Genomic DNA, 24,063 nt, shown 5'->3' with positions numbered 1-24,063 from the left:
CCTTCACTGGTATAACTGCAGTTGACTGAAACATGGAACTTATCAGTGCTATTTACTCCAGACGTTCAGCAAATCGGAATCGGATTTTCTGTTGAGTGACGAGTAGTTGGATTTGTTGCATCGTACCAGAAGACAGAAAAACGATAATTATTTCGAGAATATGGTGCCACAGTATAGCGACACTGAATTTATGGAACATTTTCGTGTGCGGTGTCACGTGACAGAGGAGTTAAGTGAAAAATTCAGGAACTCTAGCCATTACAGTATCATCCGGGGGCAAACGGAAAGCTGCTTCCACTACTGGGCATTCTCATCTTTCTGTGGTTTGCTGACCACAAAGTGACAAGTTTTAGAGACGTGGCACACAGATTTAGCATAACAGCTGTTGATCCACTACTACGTGCAGGCATCCAACTAGAAATGGGACGCGAAGCCTTTAAGTAGAGAAAATACCAAACACGGATTTCTACGTCATCATAATTGCGCATGCGGAGTGATGCCTGTTTTTTCAACGCTTGAAAGTATCTCTCTGGCAATTGCTTAAACGATTTTTTCTATATCGAAACTTCTGTATGAAATTCTTACAGCTTACCGTATTGCTGTACTCGTCTATCGCTCTTATTTTTCGAGATATTTAACTTCGAAAGCACGGACTCCTTCGCTGGACATCCAGTACTCAAACCATAATGAACGACTGCATTTGAATATGACACAAATCTTCATACCGTGCTAAACATGGGATGGCACACTGAGGAGACAGAAGCTAAGGGACAGCTCCCAATGTCGTGTCGGACCTCCTTTTGCCCGACATAGCGCAGCAACTCACCGTGGCATGGACTCAAGTTGTTGGAAGTCGCTGCGGTAGAACTGTCATGCTGCCTCTACAGCTGTCCATAATTACCAAAGTTTTTTCGATGCAGGATTTTGTGTACGAGCTGACCTCTCGATTGTGTCCGATCAATGTTCGTTGGGTTCATGCCGCGCGATCTCGGCAGCCAAATAATTCACTTGAATTGTCCAGAAAGTCCTTCAAACCAATCGTGAACAACTGTGGCCCTCTGACATGGCACATTGTCGTCCATAAAAATTCCGTCGTTATTTGGGAACATGAAGTCCATGAACTGTTGCCAATAGTTTCCAGGTATCCGAACATAACAATTCCCAGCTATTGATCGGTTCAGTTGGACCAGAGTACCCAGTCCATCCCACGCAAATGCAGACCACACAATTATGGAGCCACGACCAGCTTGCACAGTACCTTGTTGACGACTTCGGTCCGCCCGCATCTCGTGGTCGTGCGGTAGCGTTCTCGCTTCCCACGCCCGGGTTCCCGGGTTCGATTCCCGGCGGGGTCAGGGATTTTCTCTGCCTCGTGATGGCTGGGTGTTGTGTGCTGTCCTTAGGTTAGTTAGGTTTAAGTAGTTCTAAGTCCTAGGGGACTTATGACCACAGCAGTTGAGTCCCATAGTGCTCAGAGCCATTTTGAACGACTTCGGTCCATGGCTTCGTGGGCCCTGCGCCACACTCGAAAGTTACCATCATCTCTTACCAACTGAAATCGGGACTCATCTGACCCAGGGACACGGCTTTCCAGTCGTCTAGGGTCAACCGATGGAGTCACGAGCTCAGAAGAGGCACTGCAGGCGATATCGTGCTATTAGCAAAAGCACTCGCGTTGGTCGACTGCTGCCGTAGCCCGTTAACGCCAGATTTTGCCACACTGTCCTAAAGAATACGTTAGTCGTCCGTTGCACATTGATTTCTGCGGTTATACCACGCAATGTAGCTTATCTGTTAGCACTGACAACTTTACGCTAACACTTTGCCCTCGGTCGCTAAGTGACGGCGGTCAACCACTGCGTCGTCCGTGGTGAATTTTTGGCACAGTCTTGACACTGCGGATCTCAGATAATGAATACCCTAACGATTTCCGAAATGGAATGTCCCATGCATCTAGCTCCAACTACCATTCCTGGTTCAAAGTCTTTCAATTCCCGTTTGAGGCCATATTCACGTCGGAAACCTTTCCGCATGGATCATCAAAGTGCAAATGACATCTCCGTCAATGCATTCACCATTCACACCTTGTGTACGAGATGCTACCGCCATCTGTATATATTCATGTAGCTGTCGCATGGCTTTTGCCACGGCAGTGTAATGTGAAGACGCGCACAAGCTGTTAACTTTGCTTTGTACATATCATAACGTTAAGGATGCACAAACACAAAGGCTGTATGATTATGAAATACCCATTTAATGATTTCTGAGAATTTTTCAAACACAAAAATTTAAAATCGTCAACTGTTTCACATCAGGCTATATATTTTGCCTTGGAAGATGAAGGTTTCTAGTTTTATATTAGAATTTGCTTCTAACAAATGTGATTACAAAACTTTCATAAACTGCTCAATAGAAATTTGTCACTTCCTCCATGATTTGCAGAACTTGTTGTTGTTTTGTATTATCAATATCAGAAACCTCTTTCTGAATACTATTTTGGACATAGGAAATCGCTACGTTCAGATACCTGTGTAATGTAAAGCCTCAGTCTCAGTTTTTAGTTCAGTTTTTAGAGCACAGTGTATCTCCAATAATATTGGCGACATTGCGACCTAGAAACACTGTTCTATCTGTGAATATGACTCGAACGATCATTTCAAATGTAGATTCTACGAACGTTGTCACTTTAGTCCATTACGGTAAGTTGTTCGTGGAACTGGCGTACATCACAGCGACGTCAATCGAACATTGAACCGCTGCTGAAAATTTGCCTCGTAGTGGTCGCCCACTGTCAACGACACCAACTGATCGCTTCCTACAAGTTATGGCTCACAGGTACCATGAGGAGACTGCATCTAAACTACTCGTTGCCTTCCTTGAGGCAATTACGAAGACCGTGTCGACCCGGGCATTTCGCAACCGTTACCACGTGATTAATTTCAAATCTAGTCATCCATTACGAACAACCGTCCGCCTCACACCACTGACGACTCCAGTACTGCGGTGCTCCAAGAAGGTGGGCGCTGATACCTGGAATGTGGAGTAGATCAATAATGTCGTGTTCGCTTCTCTGCACGATTTGTCTGACTCATGATGATCACCATATAAGAGAGTAGGGGTGTCCAGGTGCCAATGCACCTCTCAGACACGCAGATCTCCAGATTCAGTAGGGAAGTGAATCAGTCATAATTTGTGTTGGTATAGTGCACTTTTTTCAGACGGCTGTCGTCGCTGTCGAAGATAATTTTAAGACGTGCAGCATTCGCACAGGATCCTTGAACCTATAGTCCAGTCCTACAGTCGACATTTCGGTGAAGGTTCCGTCCTCCAAGACGATAATGCACGAGGCAGACCACCATCACCTCGTGAACATATTCGTCTTAACTCCGCCCAAACAGGCCATGAAGGCCCCAACGGTACTGACCGGTCGCCGTGTCATCCTCAGCCCTCAGGTGTCACCGGATGCGGATATGGAGGGGCATGTGATCAGCACACCACTCTCCTGGCCGCATGTCAGTTTCCGAGACTGGAGCCGCTACATCTCAATCAAGTAGCTCCTCAGTTTGCCTCACAAGGGCTGAGTGCACCCCGCTTGCCTACAGCTCTCGCCATCCAAGTGCCAGCCCAGCCCGACAGAGCTAAACTTCGGTGATCTAACGGGAACCGATGTTACCGCTGCGGCAAGGCAGTCGGCCGAACATAGTCGTCTAGGATAAAGAAATAAACCGAAATCGATTGGCCTGCGATATTTGCCGACATGAAACCAATGAGTATGCTTGGGACCAGTTGAAACTTTCAGTGCGTCGCTATGGGCCCCGTCCTTCCACAGTGGGTGTTCTCAAGCAGTACCGTCGTCGAAGAGTGGAACATCCATAAGCTATAACGTATCGACCGCATTGTAGACAGCATACCGAGGAAGATCGAAGCATGTTAAACGGCGCAGGTCGGAGTGGCCGAGCGGTTCTAGGCGCTACAGTCTGGAACCGCGTGACCGCTACGCTCGCAGGTTCGAATCCTGCCTCGGGCATGGATGTGTGTGATGTCGTTAGGTTAGTTATGTTTAAGTAGTTCTAAGTTCTAGGGGACTGATGACCTCAGATATTAAGTCCCATAGTGCTCAGAGCCATTTGAACCATTTGTTAAATGGCACGGGATAGAACAGCATGGCCGCGCGGAGTGCCCGCGCGGTTAGAGGCGCCATGTCGCTGACTGCGCGGCCCCTCCCGTCGGAGGTTCGAGTCCTCCCTCGGGCATGGGTGTGTGTATGTTTTCTTACCATACGTTTGTTTAAGTTAGTTTAAGTAGCGTGTAAGTCTAGGGACCGATGACCTCTGAAGTTTGGTCTCTTGAGAACTCACACACATTTGAACATTTGAGAGCAACATCGTACTAAATATTATCCCGCAGCAGATTTTTATTTAGCAGATGTGTAAAGACGTGCTCTTTCAAGCAGACTGGGTTTGCTTATTGTTTTGCTTTTATTTAACAGTAAAGTTTCTTTCAACTTCATAAGGCTTGTTATTTCATTCATTGTTCCCCTTGAATGTAAACCCACGCACGTTTTCAGACACGAAGGAGGTGCAAACTTTTTAGAGCAGTTTATTATTGAAAGAAATGAATGAAACGTAAGCGTGCTAGAATGCCTTCATGTAGTTTATAAATTGGAGTGTAGAATTAGTGTAGCACGAAGTTAAACAGTGATTCAAATTACGAATTTACGTAATTAGCATAATTATTTAAAGTAAATAAACCAGTAACTATGATGTTCTTTATAAAAAAGTGGGAAACAATTCGGTCTACTCGGTACAAAGGTAGGAACTGACGTAACAATACAGAAAATTAATGAAAGCGGTAGACACGTGTTACCTGAGAAAAACCTTATACTTAGTACGTAGAGAGGGGAACGTTTCAGGAAAGCACACATGCGAAAGGTAAATTGGAGAGGAACGTGAAAAATAAATTTGTATAGAAAAAGAATTGGCACAGAGTGAAAGACACGCCGTCTCATGAACGAAGCTTAGAAGTATTAAACGAAAATACAGATAACATGTCCCGACAGATTAAAACTGTGCGGCGCACCAAGAGTGGAAGCCAGATCTTAGCCTTTCGCGAGCAGAATTCGCTTTCGGACTGAAAGACTATCTGCCACCACATTTCCACCTCTTTCCAAATTCCGGAGTGTCTCTCATACATATCTTGCACGGAGTACGGTTTAGATAGAACCCAAGAGTTGATACTCGATAATTCATTCGGGAAAAAAGTGATGACAGCGAAAGACGAAGATCTGGTTTCAGCTACTGTTCCTGCGTGCAGTTTTAATCTGCTAAGAAGCTTTGTAAAAGCGAACACTCCACTGCAGAGTGAAAGATTAATTTTGGAATACACGTGTTCGTATGGAAACAGGAAGAAAATAACTGCACGAAGGTGAATAGTAAACGAAAAACGAGCAATCATTGTGGAAAGGTATTAAAAGCATGCATATGTGGTAGCGTGGAGCGACTCACTTGCGAGAAGGCGCTGTCGGCTGTCGGCCGTGGAGCACCAGGCGCTGGCTGCGGCGCCGCGCGGTGAGCCCCTCTCTGCACATACACACACACATCACCTCAATCAAGCAATCTCCAACATCAAAAGGAATCTAATACACATCTGAAAACTAAATACATCTCCGAAGGTAGTTCTCTTGGATAACTTTTCACTTTTTCTTCTGCTACGTAGTCTTTCTCAAACGATTGCCAGGATACTATCCTGTAAAACAACTGGTTTATTCGCTTGCTATACTCTCATATCGCAGTTTGGCAATTAGCTAGTTACCTTTACATTATTGGTAAAGTGTTTGAGAGGAGCTAAAACAAAACTCTCTGGAAATTAAATAATGGATTTTTGTCCGAATTTTCGTAGCCAAGCGTATAGTCGGAAACGGACAAGTAAGGTATCAAATTGACAGGATGAGGTCAAATTTTTAAAAAAATGGTGTTAAAGAACTTCGTGATCGGAGAGAAAATTGAAATATTTCAGGAATAGCTGTTGTAAATAAAGTGTCAAAAAGCTCATCTCTTCAAGGCCTATCTATTCTGCAAGTTGGTGTGATATTAACTTGCCAGTAAATAATTCTGAAATGAATAAATTGAAAAAAAAAAAGTCAAATGTTTTGTGAAATTATTTGTCTAAAAGTAAGAACTAAAATAGATTAGAGAAACATTAGTATCGCCTTTGAATGATGCTCGAAATCATGTACAGAAACTGAAGTGCTGATTGAGAATTTCAAGTTCATTGTTTAACTTGTATTACTGGAGGATATTTGTCTGGTGGCTTATCTAGACAGTGTAGCGTCTGGTACACCGTCGCCAAGGTAGCCCCTGCGGGCCGGCAACACATCTAACACCACACAGGACCGAGGTTGTCTATGCCCAAGGCGTAAGCAATGGTAAACACCGGCTGTTTTGGGAACAGACATTCTGCGTACCACTTCCTGCAGAGGGAGTTCGAGATGGCCTGCAGGAAGTATTACTACACCAACATCTGATTGGCTGGCCAATACTATTTAAAGGCTAGAACCAGCACCGGAAGTCTTTTCGTCTCCTCCCTCCCTTTTCTTCCCCCTCTTCTGTCCAGGTCTGCCCCTCCCCCCCCCCCCCCCCCCAATCTGCCCTAGCCTGTAGTGTGTCATTTTCGTGCCGACTTTTTAGTGCAGAGTTTCCAGTGATTGTTAAGTGTTGTGCGTCTTCTCCGAAGTGTTGCGAACGGACATCATACTGTCGCAGGGTGTGATTTTTATATCTCTTGCGAACAGAATCCAGACTGTTGCCGTGTTTTTTAATTGTCTGTCTACTATTTTCCCTGTCTGCTTCCTGTGTATTTTATTATCATCGCCCACCTTTTGTTTTATGTTTTAACTTTCCACAATTTTCGGCCGTTTTACAATTTAAGTCACCGTTTTATCAACTGCTCTAATTGTTTCTTATCTTCTTATGTTTTAAAAATTCTGTAGGCTGAAGAGCGGCGTACTAAGCTGCTGCCAGTCCGCCCCCTTCGGGGCAATCGAAATCCAATAAAGGAAAAAAAAAAAACACTGGACGTCAGTTCACGCCGAATACCGTCCTCAAGGACGTCTCCACGGAAGACTACATCTTCGCCATCGGAACAGGACTTGGAATTAAGTGTATGTGTGTTATCACGGACGCTTGTGGGTAACTTAGAAGTTATCTTTTGTTGCCTCTAGTAGGAAATTCTTACTGGCTTTGTGAGTGTGTCTTTTCGTTGTTAACCGGCCGCGGTGGCCGTGCGGTTCTGGCGCTGCAGTCCGGAACCGCGGGACTGCTACGGTCGTAGGTTCGAATCCTGCCTCGGGCATGGGTGTGTGTGATGTCCTTAGGTTAGGTAGGTTTAAGTAGTTCTAAGTTCTAGGGGCCTTATGACCTAAGATGTTGAGTCCCATAGTGCTCAGAGCCATTTGAACCATCTTTTCGTTGTTATTCAGTCATATCCATGTAGACTCACGTAAATAAAAGTTGTGTTGCAGAAACTTTCAAATTGTTAATTACAACAGTGTCATTTGCTGTAAATGATTTCAAGCATTATTCAAAGGTGCGTCAAATGTTTCTCTAATCTAGTTCATTTCTTACTTTTAGGCAAATTATTTTATAAAACATTTGCATTACTTTCCAAGTTTTATTAATCGCAGTTATTAAAATTTTACTAAATTATGTGGTTATAGTATTTTTATCATAACTTGATTTCAAAATATTTAATCTTTTCAAGTTTTCATAATAATTTCTGAAAATTAATGGAAAAATTCCCAGCCAAAATCCAAACGATTACGTTAGTTTAAAAATAAATTACGCATGATCTAATACTGTTCTTTTAACACACCTTTAAATGCAATGTTCTCTTTTAATATAGCAAATGGGAAATACCAAAATTCCTGTTGAAGGGGCAGCTAGAAGAAACGGAAACGAATACATATCCGATAAATGAGAACAAGCTACAACTGGTCTCGAGTGCTGCCAATACGAGCTGATCCACAGCGTTAAGCGGGAACCGTTGTTCTCTCCTGTGGTACTCGAATACGCAACGAAATTTGGAACTACTGAGTTCTCCGTTCTCTCAATGCCAAAATTTCACTCGTCAGTTCGAGTCATCAATTCGGGACTGTAACTCGATTTTTCAAACTCTTATACCTGTTCCCACACAACTACAACACTCATAAAGGGTATTACGCCAAAATAACATTTTTGCAGTATTTCTAAGAGGAATACGCTCCGTGAATTGTGTCATAACTTGAAGGCTATTGCACCGTGATTGTTTTTTTTATCATTCTAGACTTTGCTTCTGGACGACATTGCTATAAAATCAAAATATTCTGCGTGATTTCCTCTCTGGTTTCTCCGGGTGCTGCTAAAACATTGCGATGGACTTGAGATTGAAAATTTGAAGAGCAGTCCGAATATGAAATTGTTATTGGGATCAATGACAGTCGCTCGCTGAAAGTCAGCGAGCACTGGTGACAACTTAGAAACGCTGTATTGCTCACCAAGGTAACGTTGAAAGTGAAGGTGCTTCATCGCTACTTGCCACCCACGTGCAATGAAGTGTTATATGTGAGTATCCATATTGTAGGAGACTCTGAATGTGGAATGTACGGCCCGATTCTGTTGGTGATCATAATGAGAGTCGAGGGAGAGGGCGAAACTCATCCTAGCACATAGCATGCTTCACTCCCAAAACTCCAATAGGAACGCCGATCGTAGTGTCTTCACCTGACGAACGGATCACTGTCATTAGTGCCACATGGTCTCCCTCATACGATAATGAAGAGAGAATTTGAATTTAACAGAAGACGTTGCAACAGAGTCGGATAACGTGGAGCATTACGCGACCGCTCCTCTTCCCTTCATTGGGAAAATATTGTCAATGAAAATTTCTTCCAACATCATGATATCACCCACAGACCCCCGAGACAGCTTTAAAAATTGCTTTTGTTAGCAACATAGGACATGGCAGAGGCTGCTTATCGACCTGGAGAACTGCACTAAAGCTCGGTGAGTAGCTTACTATGTAGACGAAAACTCAAATGGTTCAAATGGCTCTGAGCACTATGGGACTTAACGTCTGAGGTCATCAGTCCCCTAGACTTAGAACTACTTAAACCTAACTAACCTAAGGACATCACATACATCCATGCCCCAGGCAGAATTCGAACCTGCGTCCGTAGCAGCAGCGTTGTTCCGGACTGAAGCCCAGTAGAACCGCTCGGCCACAGCGGCCGGTGACGAAATCTCGGGCAACTAATTTTAACGAACAGTTTACTGTAGACATATGTTTAAGCTCTAGCTCTTTTTTGACTATATTTTTTTCTTATCCTATTTTGGCTGATCTATCGTATTTCTTGCTTTGTAACAAGTCACTGTAAACAGTGCTTATGGTCAGCGACACATAGCGGTCAAGCCTCCTCAGCTGCCTGTTCTGCAGCTGTAAGCAAGGTCTGTCGACGGGTACCCTACACCACGGGTCATGAGTGTTTATTACAATTTTAAGGTGTTTTTATACAATGCGACGATGCTGATCATGGCTATACAGTTTATTTGCCTCTTTTATTAACTTCTATGGGACAATTATGTTGTTTAATATACGCTTCTCATATAATATGAATCAACGTTACAACCTGTAATGTTGTTAACTTACAATGATGATCTTACTCACGGGAATGAACATTCTTTTGTAGTTCATCACGAAGATGATCATAACGGTCGAAACCGATCACTGAATAAAACAAATTGTAGCGATCATAGACTTTTTTGGTTTCTTCATATTGTCAAATATTGAATCGCCGTTATCTTCAGGGGACCATGTTACCCCTCATGGCCGCGCAACTCTCTTATCAAGATACGATAGGCGCCCACGTCTCGTGTGAAAGAGAAGAATGGTTAAATTTTAACTTCCCGTCGACAACTTGATCTTTACATTCGGATCATAAGCTCGACTTCCAAGAGCACGCGGAAGGAAATCGGCCCTGTTGTTTTCAAAGGCACTAAACTGGCATTCGTCTAAAACAATTTTGAAAAATCAAAGAGAATCTAAATCTGGATGCCCGGAGAGAAATATAACTCATCTCCTCCCTATTGCTTGAACCAGTGTATACCCCAGTCGGTAGCGCCAAACCGATGTCACGATTGTTGATGACTTCTCAGAAAGCCGGCCGCTATGGCCGAGCGGTTCTAGGCGCTTCAGTCCGGAACCGCACTGCCGCTACGGTCGCAGGTTCGAATCTGCCTCGGGCATGGATATGTGTGATGTCCTTATGTTAGGTTTAAGTAGTTCTAAGTCTAGAGGACTGATGACCTCAGATGTTAAGTCCCATAGTGCTCAGAGCCACTTGAACCATTTTTGAACTTCTCAGAATATATAAGGGGTGAACAAAAAGTTTCCGTTCTAAGCCCGAACAGTCCAGAATCAGTATGCCGGTCAGGCAAAATCATCGTGAACATTGAGCCAATCGTCCCACCGACGCACCCGTTTGGTAAAACTGTCTTGATGCCTGAAGAAATCCGTAACTGCCTGCTGCCTGCTGACAGGATTCGTCGACACTTTAGGACATTTTTTAAGGGGCAGAGGGCGTGATAATCGCATAGAGAGAGATCAAGATTATATGGCGGATGCTCGAGTGTCTCCCAACTGAGGCATAACTTCTACGTTACGACATTTGTGATATGGGGACGTACGTTGTCATGAAGCTGCAGCACCCCTTCTCGCACCATTTCACAACGTTGGTTTTCGACAGACATGCTGCCGCATACACATTCTTCATTCTCCGGCGGACATCTATCGGTGTTTGTGCTTCGGCAGCGAAGAAAATAATAGCAGCCCTTTGGTCTTATGTCGAGGCATTTGGCAATAACGTCACCACAGTTCACGTTCCAATATTTATGGCACGCACGTCGGAAAGCACGAATGCCACACTAATCCCTTGCCTATATGTCGGTGCTTATACACAAGGATCGGAGTCGCGTCAAGATGCACATGTAGCAACGCCCTCAAACGAAAACTTTTTGATCGCCCCTTATAATTTCAAATACTTCTTCACTAATGATATCCTGAAAGGTGGAGCTCTAGAACATTATTTTAGTGCAATTATGATAGAGGTGCTCGTATTGCCCGATGACAACCCGTACCACGACGCCAGGTACTGGCGCTGTACAACAATAACGAATGCAATCGTAGATATCCTTAGAAAGGCACTACTACCATTGTTGAGGAACAGAGCATCAGAAAATCGAACCAAGATCAACGGATTTACTAATTGTGCGTAAACGCTATAGTAGTTGGAATACATGATTAAATTTGTCGGAGCGAAAATTAATACACAAAGGTGCCCCTCCTGGCAGCAACAGTGGCTATAACCCAGTTGGGCATCGAGCCGAACTGAAATGGAGGACAAACGTTATTGGATAACACGTAATACCGCGTCGGACTACTTTTTGCCTGTCGTAGTGCAGGAACTGGACGTGGCATGGACTCAACATGTCGTTGGAAGCCCCTGCAGAAATACTGAACAGTGCTGCCTCTACAGCCGGCCATAACTGCGAAAGTGTTGCCGGTGCAAGATTTTCTGCAATAACTGACCTCAAGATTATGTAGCGTAAATGTTCGACGCGATTCATGTTGGGCGATCTGAGAAGCCAAATCATTCACTCGTCTTGTCCAGAATGCTCTTCAAACCAACTGCGAACAACTGTCGCCCACTGATGTGGCGCATTGTCCCCCATAACAATTCCATCGTTGTTTGGGAACACTAAGTCCATGAGTGGCTGCAAATTGTCTCCAAGTAGCCGAACATAATCACGACCAGCCAATGATCGGTTCAGTCGGACCAGATGACTCAGTCCAGTCTATGTAAGCACAACCCACATCATTACGGAGTTCGCCCAGCGCCTTGCTGACAACTTGGGTCCTCCGCTTCGTGGGACCTGCGTCACACTCGGACCCAACCATCAGCTCTTACCAAATGTAATCGAGAATTATCTGACCAAGCCACGGTTTGCCGGTCGTCTAGGGTCTAGCCGATATGGTCCAGGAGAGGCACTGCACGCGATGTCGTGCTGTTAGCAAAGGCACTCGTGTCGGTCGCCTGCTGCCATACCCCATTAACGGCAAATTTCGCCGCACTGTCTTAACAGATACGTTCTTCGTACGTCTCACATTGATTTCTGCTGTTATTTCAAGCAGTATTGCTTGTTTGTTAGCACTGACAACTCTAAGCAAATGCCGATGCTCTAGGTGGTTAACTGAAGGCCGTTGGCCATTGCGTTGTTCGTGGTGAGAGGTAACGCCTGAAATTTGGTGTTCTCGGCACACTCTTGGAACTGCGGATCTAGGAATACTGAATTTCCTAACGCTTTCAGAAATGGTATGTGGCGTGCGTCTAGCTCCAACTACCATTCCGCGATCAAAGTCTCTCTTAATGCCGGCCGTGTGGCCGAGCGGTTCTAGGCGTTTCAGTCCGGAAACGCGCTGCTGCTACGGTCGCAGGTTCGAATTCTGCCTCGGGCATGGATATATGTGATGTCCTTACTTCAGATAGGTTTGAGTAGTTCTAAGTCTAGGGTACTGATGACCTCAGATGTTAAGTCCCATAGTGCTTAGAGCCATTTGAACCATTTTCAAAGTCTCTTAATTCCTGTCGTGCAGCCATAATCGCGTGGGAAACCTGTTCACATGAACCACCTGAGTAGAAATTACAGTTCCGTCATTGCACTGCCCTATTATACCTTGTGTATGCGATACTACCGTCATCTGTATATGTGCATATCGCTATCCCATGACTTATTTTAAAAAAGTGGTTCAAATGGCTCTGAGCACTATGTGACTTAACATCTGAGGTCATCAGTCCCCTAGAACTTAGAACTACTTAAACCTAACTAACTTAAGGACATCACACACATCCATGCCCGAGGCAGGATTCGAACCTGCGACCGCAGCGGTCGCGCGGTTCCAGACTGAAGCGCCTAGAACCACTCGACCACTCCGGCCGGCCATGACTTATGTTACCTCAGTGTATAGTTCACTAGGCAGTGCAAGACTGTACAGCCGCGTGACATATCCTGAGTCAGGAAATGCACTTGTTTGCAGCAACTGTGACGTCTGGAACAGCACTGACTGACCTATGAGTTAACATTAATATAGGATGTGTACGCCGTTCGCCCTTACGACAACTTGAACTTTGTGGAGCACACTTCCACTGAGATGTCTAAATGTCAGGGGAGGAATGGCAGCAAAGTCTTCCGCAACATCCGAAGGAAAGAAGGAAGATTATGGTTTAACGCCAGTCGACATGGAGGTCACTAGCGACGGAGCACAAGCTCGGATTGTTTTAAGTATGGGGAAGGAAATCGGCCGTGCTGTTTCAAAGGAAATATCCCGGCATTTGTCTGGAGAGATTTAGAGAAATCGTGGAAAAACTAGATCTGGATGGTTGGACGCGGATATGAACCATCATCCTCTCGAATAAGAGTCTAGCGTGCTAAACTCTGCGCCACCTTTCTTGGTTTTAAAAGCAGAAACCAGAGAAGGTTTATACGTTGGACGCTTGCGTCTCAAGTGAAGTCAACATTTAACTCGTCCCAGAGGTGCTACACTGGATTCAGATCGTGAATCCAGGCAGCCCAGTCCATTTCAGAAATGTTATTGTTCACATACTATTGTCTCACAGAAGCTGCTTTATAGCCGGGTGCATTTCATGCTGATACGAGAAGCCATTGCTTCTAAACGGTTCCTCTCCTGTAGGCAGTACACAACGCTCTAAAATGTGCTCGCATCTTTCATATTTAGCAATTTCTTAATCTCAATAAGGGGGCCATCCCTAATCACGATAAACGCACCTACATCTTAAACCTACCTGGTTCTTATTCCTCTGTTGGAACTACACATGAAGCGAACCAAAATTCTCTAGGAACTCGCCAATGCCAAACCTTCCATCGGAATCGTTACAGGGTATAGCGTGATTAATCAGTTCAGAGCACCCGTTTCTAGTTATTCACTGACCAGCGCTATCGCTCTTTACACCAGCTGAAAAGTCGCTCAGCACTGACCACAGAAATGTTAACCCCTTCGCACAGTGGTAGCTGGACTGCTGGCAGTAGTTTCAAAGGCCTGGCTGAATCCTTCCGCTAATTACATGTTATTTTTTACAACAACCCTCCGCAATACTCGACGGTCTCTGTCAGTACGTGATGTCTGCCTAGTATTGGCATAGATGTGGTTGATCGTTCGCATTTCCAATAGAAAATCACATCACCAGCTATCGACTTGTGCCGCTTTAATAGTGCTGAAATGTCGATATTGTATCTCCACCTCCTTTTATACCAGTGCGTCCGCCTCTCGTGACATCTAGTGGTCGTTTCCGCATTGCACGGTGGTGTCAGGATGATTGATTTGATCAAATAATATGTATGTGAAAAAGAGAAGCTGGGCGTCTAACCGTAACTGATCCACAACTGTGACTTTTTTTTAATCAACTGTTTGATGAAACAGCTCTTTTCTTGCTGAAAAATAACTACACTCATGCTCATAAATTAAGGACAATTGCAGAATGTGGTGCCACACAACGTGGCACTACACAAAACTGCCGCTAAAAGCATAGGCACTTAGGGAACACACACGACACAGATCTGTAAGTCCACGGTATTGGTGATAAGTTGAGAAAACCATCCCGAAACAGATGTGCTACAAAACGCCACTGTTTCCTGCGCATGTTCCCCGATATCTATATGGGATATGATCGCCATGCGCACGTACACGGGCCGCACAACAGATTGGCACACCTTGGATCATGTGGTCGAGCAGCTGCTGTGTTCAAATGGTTCAAATGGCTCTGAGCACTATGGGACTTAACATCTGTGGTCATCAGTCCCCTAGAACTTAGAACTACTTAAACCTAACTAACCTAAGGACATCACACACATCCATGCCCGAGGCAGGATTCGAACCTGCGACCGTAGCAGTCCCGCGGTTCCGGACTGAGCGCCTGAACCGCTAGCCAACGCGGCCGGCACAGCTGCTGGGGTATAGCCTCCCATTCTTGCACCAGTGCCTGTCGGAGCTCCTGAAGTGTCCTAGGGGTTTGAAGACGTGCAGCGATACGTCGACCGAGAACATCCCAGACGTGCTCCATCGGGTTTTAGGTCTGGAGAACTGGCAGGCCACTCCATTTGTCTGATATCTTCTGTTTCAGGCGGACATACTGGTGCAAACTGACGCCCCGATACACCTGGCCTGTTACAATTCCTCTGTCAAAGATACGTAGCGATGTACGTGCACCAATCATAATCTCACTCCACTCCATCAAACCACGACCTCCATACAGGTCCCTTTCAAGGACGTTAAAGGGTTGGTATCTGGTTCCTGGTAGACGCCAGATGAAAACCCGGCGAGAATCACTGTTCAGACTATACCTGGACTCGTCTGTGAACAAAACCCGGGACCACTGTTCCAATGACCATGTACTGTGTTCTTGACACCAGGCTTTACGGGCTCTCCTGTGGCCAAGGGTCAGTGGAATACACCTTGCAGGTCTCCGGGCAAATAAACCATGTCTGTTCAGTCGTCTATAGACTGTGTGTCTGGAGACAACTGTTGCAGTGACTGCGGTAAGGTCCCGAGCAAGACTACCTGCAGTCATCCGTGGCCGTCTGCGGGCACTGATGCTGAGATATCAGTCTTCTTGTGGTGTTGTACACTGTGGACGTCCTGTATCGTAGCGCCAGGATATTTTTCCTGTCTGCTGGAATCGTTGCCATAATCTTGAGATTACAGTTTGTGGCACACAGAGGGCCCATGCTGCGACTTGCTGTGTTTGACCAGCCTCCAGTCTCCCTAGTATTCTACCCCTCATAACGTCATCAATATGTGTTCTTTGAGCCATTTTCAACACACAGTCACCATTAGCACGTCTGAAAACGTCTGCATACTTACTCGCTGCACCGTACTCTGACATGCAACAACACACCTCTGCGTGTGTGGACTGCTGCCAGCGCCAGCGTGCGACTACCGCAGGTCAAAGGCACCGCATGGTCATACCCCGAGGTGATTTAAACTCGCAAGCGACCCACCAGAGCGTTGTTTCACCATGTATCAGCATTATCCTTAATTCATGAGCATGAGTGTATTTACTGCCTTCGTTTGTAGATTTGGAGCTTCTATTGCGTCATATACACTGAGGTGACAAAATTCATGGGATAGCGATTTACACATGTACAGATGGCAGTAGTACAACGTACACAAGGTATAAAAGAGCTGTGCATTGGCGGAGCTGTAACTTGTACTCTGCTGAGTCATGTGCAAAGGTTTCCGGCGTGATTATGGCCGCATCACGAGATTTAACAGACTTTAAATGTGGAATGGTAATTGGAGCTGGACGCATGGGACCTTCCATTTCGGAAATCGTTAGGGAATTCGATATTCAGAGGCCCATAGTGTCAAGAGTGTGCCGATAATACCAGATTTCAGGTATTAACTCTTACCACAAAGAACCATTGTCCAACGGCTTTCACTTAACGACAGAGAGCAGTGGCGTTTGTGTAGAGTTGTCATTGCTGACGGACTTACAACACTGCTCGAAATAATAGCAGAAATAAACGTGGAACGTACGATGCAGTTCCTTCTCTAAATCCTCGCATAAACGAAAAAATGGCTGACATCGAAATAAGTGTCCAAGGAATAGAAGAGCAACTGGAATCACTCAACAGAGGAAAGTCCACTGGACCTGACAGGATACCATTTCGATTCTACACAGAGTACGCGAAAGAACTTGCCCCCCTTCTAACAGCCGTGTACCGCAAGTCTCTAGAGGAACGGAAGGTTCCAAATGATTGGAAAAGAGCACAGCTAGTCCCAGTCTTCAAGAACGGTCGTCTAGCAGATGCGCAAAACTATAGACCTATATCTCTGACGTCGGTCTGTTGTAGAATTTTAGAACATGCTTTTTGCTCGAGTATCATGCCATTTTTGGGGACCCAGAATCTACTATGTAGGAATCAACATGGATTCCGGAAACAGCGATCGTGTGAGACCCAACTCGCTTTATTTGTTCATGTGACCCAGAAAATATTAGATACAGGCTCCAGGTAGATGCTATTTTTCTTGACTTCCGGAAGGCGTTCGATACAGTTCCGCACTGTCGCCTGATAAACAAAGTAAGAGCCTACGGGATATCAGACCAGCTGTGTGGCTGGATTGAAGAGTTTTTAGCAAACAGAACACAGCATGTTGTTATCAATGGAGAGACGTCTACAGACGTTAAAGTAACATCTGGCGTGCCACAGGGGAGTGTTAGGGGGACCATTGCTTTTCACAATATGTATAAATGACCTAGTAGATAGTGTCGGAAGTCCCATGCGGCTTTTCCCGGATGATGCTGTAGTATACAGAGAAATTGCAGCATTAGAAAATTGTAGCGAAATGCAGGAAGATCTGCAGCGGATAGGCACTTGGTGCAGGGAGTGGCAACTGACCCTTAACATAGACAAATGTAATGTTTTGCGAATACATAGAAAGAAGGATCCTTTACTGTATGATTATATGCTAGCGGAACAAACACTGGTAACAGTTACTTCTGTAAAATATCTGGGAGTATGCGTGCGGAACGATTTGAAGTGGAATGATCATATAAAATTAATTTTTGGTAAGGCGGGTACCAGGTTGAGATTCATTGGGAGAGTCCTTAGAAAATGTAGTCCATCAACAAAGGAGGTGGCTTACAAAACACTCGTTCGACCTACACTTGAGTATTGCTCATCAGTGTGGGATCCGTACCAGATCGGGTTGACGGAGGAGATAGAGAAGATCCAAAGAAGAGCGGCGCGTTTCGTCACAGGGTTATTTGGTAACCGTGATAGCGTTACGGAGATGTTTAACAAACTCAAGTGGCAGACTCTGCAAGAGAGGCGCTCTGCATCGCGGTGTAGCTTGCTCGCCAGGTTTCGAGAGGGTGCGTTTCTGGATGAGGTATGGAATATATTGCTTCCCTCTACTTATACCTCCCGAGGAGATCACGAATGTAAAATTAGAGAGATTAGAGCGCGCACGGAGGCTTTCAGACAGTCGTTCTTCCCGCGAACCATACGCGACTGGAACAGGAAAGGGAGGTAATGACAGTAGCACGTAAAGTGCCCTCCGCCACACACCGTTGGGTGGCTTGCGGAGTATAAATGTAGATGTAGATGTAGAACGTATTCGTTACGACAGTGCGGTGAAATTTGGCGTTAATGGGCTATGGCAGCAGGCGACCGACGCGATTGCCTTTGCTGACAGCACGACATAGCCTCTCCTGGGCTCGTGACCATATCAGTTGGACTCTAGACGACTGGAAAACTGCAGCGTAAACAGATGAGTCCCGATTTCAGTTGGTAAGAGCTGATCGTAGGGTTCGAGTCTGACACAGACCCCGCGAAACCATGTACCCAAGTTGTCAAGAAGCCACTGCACAAGCTGCTGGTGATACCATAACAGTGTGGGATGTGTTTACGTGGGGTGGACTTGGTCCTGTGGTCGAACTGAACAGATAATTGACTGAACATGGGGATTTTAGGATACTTGGAGGCCATTTGCAGTCGTTCAGGCACTTCGTTTTCCCAAACAACGACGTCATGTAACCGAGCCACAGTTGTTCGCAACTTGTTTGAAGAACATTCTGGACAATTCGAGCGAATGATTTGGTCACCCACATCGCCCGACCTGGACCTCATCGAACATTTATGGGACATAATCGAAAGGTCAGTTCGTGCACAACATCCTGCACTGGCAACACTTTCGCAGTTACCGGCTATAGAGCATGGCTCGATATATCTGCTGAGGGCGTCCAGCGACTTGTTGTCCATGACACGTCGAGCTTCTGCAGTACTCCGTGCGAAAGGAGGTCCAACGCGCTATTTGAAAGTATCCCATAGCATTCGTCACCTCGGTATACAACCGAAAATAATCACATTAGTAGTATAGTGTCAGTGCCCAGAATTTTAGAACGACAGCTTTGCACACCATTGGCTAGTATCAGAGGTGTGTCGCAACAGTGGATTGTCGGTACTCGTGCCCTCTGTTATAGAGTAGAACAGCGTCCAGTTATACTTAATTTCGCGAAACACCAATAAATTTGAAGGACTTTAAATGCGAAAATTTTTGGTTAGCCTTACCCTGACCGACACTGATGTCGAATGAAACAACGAAGGCGCTTTATTTGTGATTTGTTTTCAATACTCACTCTTTCACTAGAAAGTTAGAGGTTAAGAATTCAAGGTGTATGCAGAGTTTAAGAGATGTAGAAAATTTTGTACCTAGATCACTGTATTAGAATTAAATTTTGATCCCCTCGTCGGAGGTTCGAGTCCTCCCTCGGGTATGGGTGTATGTGTTGTCCATAGCGTAAGTTAGTTTAAGTTAGGTTAAGTAGTGTGTAGGCTTAGGGACCGATGACCTAAGCAGTTTGGTCCCATATGACCATGCCACAAATTTCCAAAAATTTAAATTTTGAAACACATTTGCAAAAGTATATTAGTCAACTAAAATCTGAAAATAGAAACGAGTACGTAAGATCAAGTATTATAATGTCCTATTGGAGCTTTAAAACCGGTTAATTCCACAAAAATAGCCGAATTCTTCAGGAAAAATGTTTGAGAACATCGTGTACAGATTTTTTTTATCGAACTAAGGCAACAGAAAAAATCTAAATTTATAAGCTCTCTATTGTGACACTCACTGGGTTTGGTACATACAACGCTGATATGAATTAGTGTGATATTGTGTTAATGCGAAAATTATCTGGAGCAGGGAGAACCCATGGAACAGCTTAGCATCTTGGTGCTCTTTGTGACAAAAAGGTCGGAAAATTAAGATTCAGTAAGCGTTTAGGACGGAATCAGTAATTACACAGCAACAGTCAAATGAACTGTTGGTTCAAAATGGCTCTGAGCACTATGGGACTTAACATCTGAGGTCATCAGTCCCCTAGAACTTAGAACTACTTAAACCTAACTAACCTAAGGACATCACATACATCCATGCCCGAGGCAGGATTCGAACCTGCGACTGTAGCGGTCGCGCGGCTCCAGACTGAAGCGCCTAGAACCACTCGGCCACGCAGCCGGCTACACGGTAACAATGATTGTGGCTATTAAACGGAATGTTTAAAATAATTGCTGATTATCGTAGCAGTCATCAGATAGTCCCCTCTGAGGCTCCAAATTGGAGTAGCGATGTATAAATTATGAAGTACGACTAGCGGACCATCCACGCTTCGCATAGGTACCACCAAATATCTGCGACCGGACGACTTGTCTGGTGCAGCAGTATTAAACTATACGAGGGTTGGAACTGTTGTGTCTAGACAAGACAGCCTAGACACAATGAGAGGAAGCCGAAAGGCACGCGCTAAGTTAAAGCCGGATGGCGTGAGGTCTGAAACAGGATACGTAATGAATGCTATAAAGAAAACTACGTAGCTTCTGGAATACTTATCTTTAATCCATCCTTTTTGTACATCTGGAGATTGTGGCGATACAAGTGAGACTCTTTAGATACATGCAATGTTACTAATGGCGCCTTGCTAGGTCGTAGCCATTGACTTAGCTGAAGGCTATTCTAACTATCTGCTCGGCAAAGGAGCGAGGCTTCGTCAGTGTAGTCGCTAGCAACGTCGTCCGTACAACTGGAGCGAGTGCTTGTCCGTATCTCGAGACCTGCCTTGTGGTGGCGCTCGGTCTGCGATCACACAGTGGCGACACGCGGGTCCGACATGTACTAATGGACCGCGGCCGATTTAAAGCTACCACCTAGCAAGTGTGGTGTCTGGCGGTGACACCACAGGAACTTTAATAGTGGCAACTATTTATTTCCAGCTCGTACGAAATAGATACGTGTTTCAAAGTTTTACTGACCTTCAAAGCAGTCACCAACATGTGGAAGTCGTACGATACTCTTAGCAGTGCCAATTGTGTTGACAGTTCGAGCGGCGCGGTCTATTGTCCAACGAATTTGTAGCAGTTCTGAAGCGAATGCTGCGAAGTGTTTCCTTCAGTTTAGAAATCGAATTGAACTTACGGAAGTTTAAGTTAGGGGAGTGCAGTAGGTGGTATTGCACTTAGCAGCCCCATCAGTCAAACAGATCAGTAACAGCTTACACTGTACGTGCTTGAGCACTGTCCTGCAAAATGATGGTCAGGTCCTGCAGAAAGTGTCACCACTTCTGTCTCTAAGCTGATCGTAGGTTATATTCCAAAAATAAACAGCATAGAGGCAGAAGTGATGACACTTTCTGCAGGACCTGACCATCATTTTGCAGGACAATGCTCAAGCACGTACAGTGTAAGCTATTTCTGATTTGTTTGACTGATGGGGCTGCTAAGTGCTATACCATCTACTGCACTCCAGTGACTTAAGCCCTCGTGAGTTCAACTCGATATCTAAAGTAAAGGAAACACTTCACAGCATTCGCTTCAGAGCTGCTACAAATTCGTTGGGCGATAGACAGCGCCAAACACGTATCTATTTTGTACGAGCTGTAAATAAATAGTTGCCACTGTTAAAGTTCCAACCCTCGTATACTCAAAACCTTCTCGTGAAACAGTCTGTCTACTATTGAAAACGTATCCAAATATCGACAGTAGTATCTGAGATTAGCCTTCACATAAAAACAGAGAAAAAGTGACGGGAGCCGTAATTTATAATCCATATATGCATAGATTGCGCCGTACGCTTTGGGTTTGAATGTTCCGAGCAAGGTTCTGAGGGATGAAAAGACCTGCCAGCTAGAAAGTTCCTACGAAAGCAAATAGAGAATCACACCTTAATAAGACGTCCAAGCTCAGTGATAAGCAAAAGCTGAGTGGAACCAAGAGCTTAATTTGATGGGTTCAGTGATTCGAAAGTAAAATTTTGTTTTTACACTACATCGGTACACAGATGAAACTCATCTATCCTGTCGCTCAGTTTACTAAATGTTAGTGAAGCAAACTCACTAACAGCATCATATAAATAAATTCGATGCGTCATCTGCTGACTGATACCCTCATTGTGGCTTGCGGAAAACTTTCTAAATACCGGTTTCCTGGCAGTAACTTGGTTGCTAAGCAGCTTCATTCGTTATACAGTCACTCATTTTTGACACTACATCTCATGTTCCTAATGATTTATTAATCACTTTTATCGAGCTCATTATGCATGTGGAAGGTACTTTGGTACGATGGTTCCACTGAAATCTGTGTTACCTGCAATAGGGCTCTCGTATGCTATTATGCTAAATTAGATTTGAGTTCTACCAAAAATACGGTTCGTTATTTGTGGTACACTAGATAAATATCGGTGAATGGTAGGATTTCCAGTAGTGCTGGTAGCATTTGTAGAGAACGAAATATAATTAATGTGTATGAGAGAAACTGGGAGTCGATGACTTCTCTTTGTTTGTTTGTTTGTTTGGTTGGTTGGTTGGTAGGTAGGTTGGTTGTTTTGCACCTAATTACAATCGCACATCATTCATTGCTAGTGCATTGTGTATTTTATATCCTTCAGAATATAAGTTGCTATTCATAAGTAACAAAAATTAGTTGATGATGTAACTTTTATGTAACCAAGGAAGTAACTTCCGATGCAAGTACAGTTTAGATGCACAAACATTAAAAAATCTGTACATTTATTGTTGTTTCTTGTACTCGATATAAGGTTCTTCATCATGAGCAAACGTAAGACTTTCCTGTTACTATCTTATTGATAAATGTAAAAGTGGTTTATGAATAACAGAAATATGTTTTGTATAAATTCGACGAAGTATCGAAGCGATGTTTTATATAGTTTTAGTTTTGCGATTTTTTTATTTTACCTCTTTTTGAGGGTACTGTGTTTTCCAGCACTAGATGATAACACGTATTTTTTTTATTTTTACTACCACATACCCCTGTTTCACGTCACAAATAAACAATTTGGAATAAAACCTAAATTAAACATCGACAGTTTCAATTTTGATATAAATACTGCTCATTTTTAAGTAACAGACCACAGGATAACTACGTAGAACAAAAATGTTTCATGTCCGCAGCTCGTGGTCTAGTGGCTAGCGTTGCTATCTCTAGATCACAGGGTCCTGGGTTCAATTCCCGTCCGGGTTGGGGCTTTTCTCTGCCCGTGGACTGGGTGTTTGTGTTGTCCTCATAATTTCCTCATCATCATCATTCGTGACAGTGATTGGACTGGGCTGTGTACAAAAATTGGGCTGTGTAAAAATTTGGACTTTGTACGGACGCTGATGACCCCACAGTTGAGCGCCCCACAAACCAAACATCAAAAATGTTTCATAGGTTACGTGACGCTTTATATATCCTCAGTTTCTAAACGGTTCATCGCTTCCGTTTTCTGGGGGAATCTAGTAAGAAACTAATCGCTTACGTAAACAAGCTGATCCATATGAGATAGCACTCGATAGGTAAGCAATTTAGCCAAGGCACAGATAAGGCAGTTACGACCTTAATTGATCAAAGTTACCAGGAAAACTACCGTAGCCTACGCTTACTTACGACAGTCTTCAGCAGCCTACAGTACTTTTACAACTCTATGATAAGTCTAACAGCTCATTCGTTAGTCACTTTCTTCGCTGGTGGAATGTCCTGGGTAGTTCAGTAGCCGGAGAAAGAGATTGGTGTTTAACGTCCCGTCGACAGTGAGGTCATTAGACACTGAGTACAAGCTCGGATTAGGGAAAGATGGAGAAGGAAAATGGCAGTGCCCTTGCGAAGGAACCAGCCCGACATTTGCCTTAAGCGATTTAGGGAAATCACGGAAAACCTAAATCAGGACGGCCGAATGGTTGTGTTCTTCAATACAAGGACAGCGTTGATGCAGCTCTCAAAGAAAAAGTATCCTGTGTAGGTAAATCTCTTCATTACCCAGATACACCGCAACCTACAATCACTTCAAGCCTGTATACTATACTCAAGCCTCTGTCTCCCTCTAAAATTTTCCCTCCATTACCAAACTGACGATTCCCTGATGTCTCTGGATGTGGTCTATCAACTGATCCCCTCTATTAATCAA

At 44.5% G+C, this 24,063-nt stretch overlaps 1 protein-coding gene across 5 annotated transcripts in view; it reads right to left on the bottom strand.

Annotated features, from left to right (window-relative positions):
* Positions 1–24,063, bottom strand: part of LOC124555769 (cAMP-regulated phosphoprotein 21) — a 989,726-nt gene that overhangs the window by 507,922 nt on the left and 457,741 nt on the right. For all 5 annotated transcript variants that reach the window (XM_047129817.1, XM_047129815.1, XM_047129818.1 and 2 more), the window contains one exon: positions 5,505–5,579. The gene's annotated coding sequence lies outside the window, so the exon portion shown is untranslated. The remainder of the gene's footprint in view (positions 1–5,504; positions 5,580–24,063) is intronic.

Source organism: Schistocerca americana, chromosome X (assembly GCF_021461395.2).
Source record: "Schistocerca americana isolate TAMUIC-IGC-003095 chromosome X, iqSchAmer2.1, whole genome shotgun sequence".
NCBI lineage: Eukaryota > Metazoa > Arthropoda > Insecta > Orthoptera > Acrididae > Schistocerca > Schistocerca americana.
Note: the sequence above shows the minus strand (reverse complement) of the source record. Positions and strands in the feature narration are given on the sequence as shown.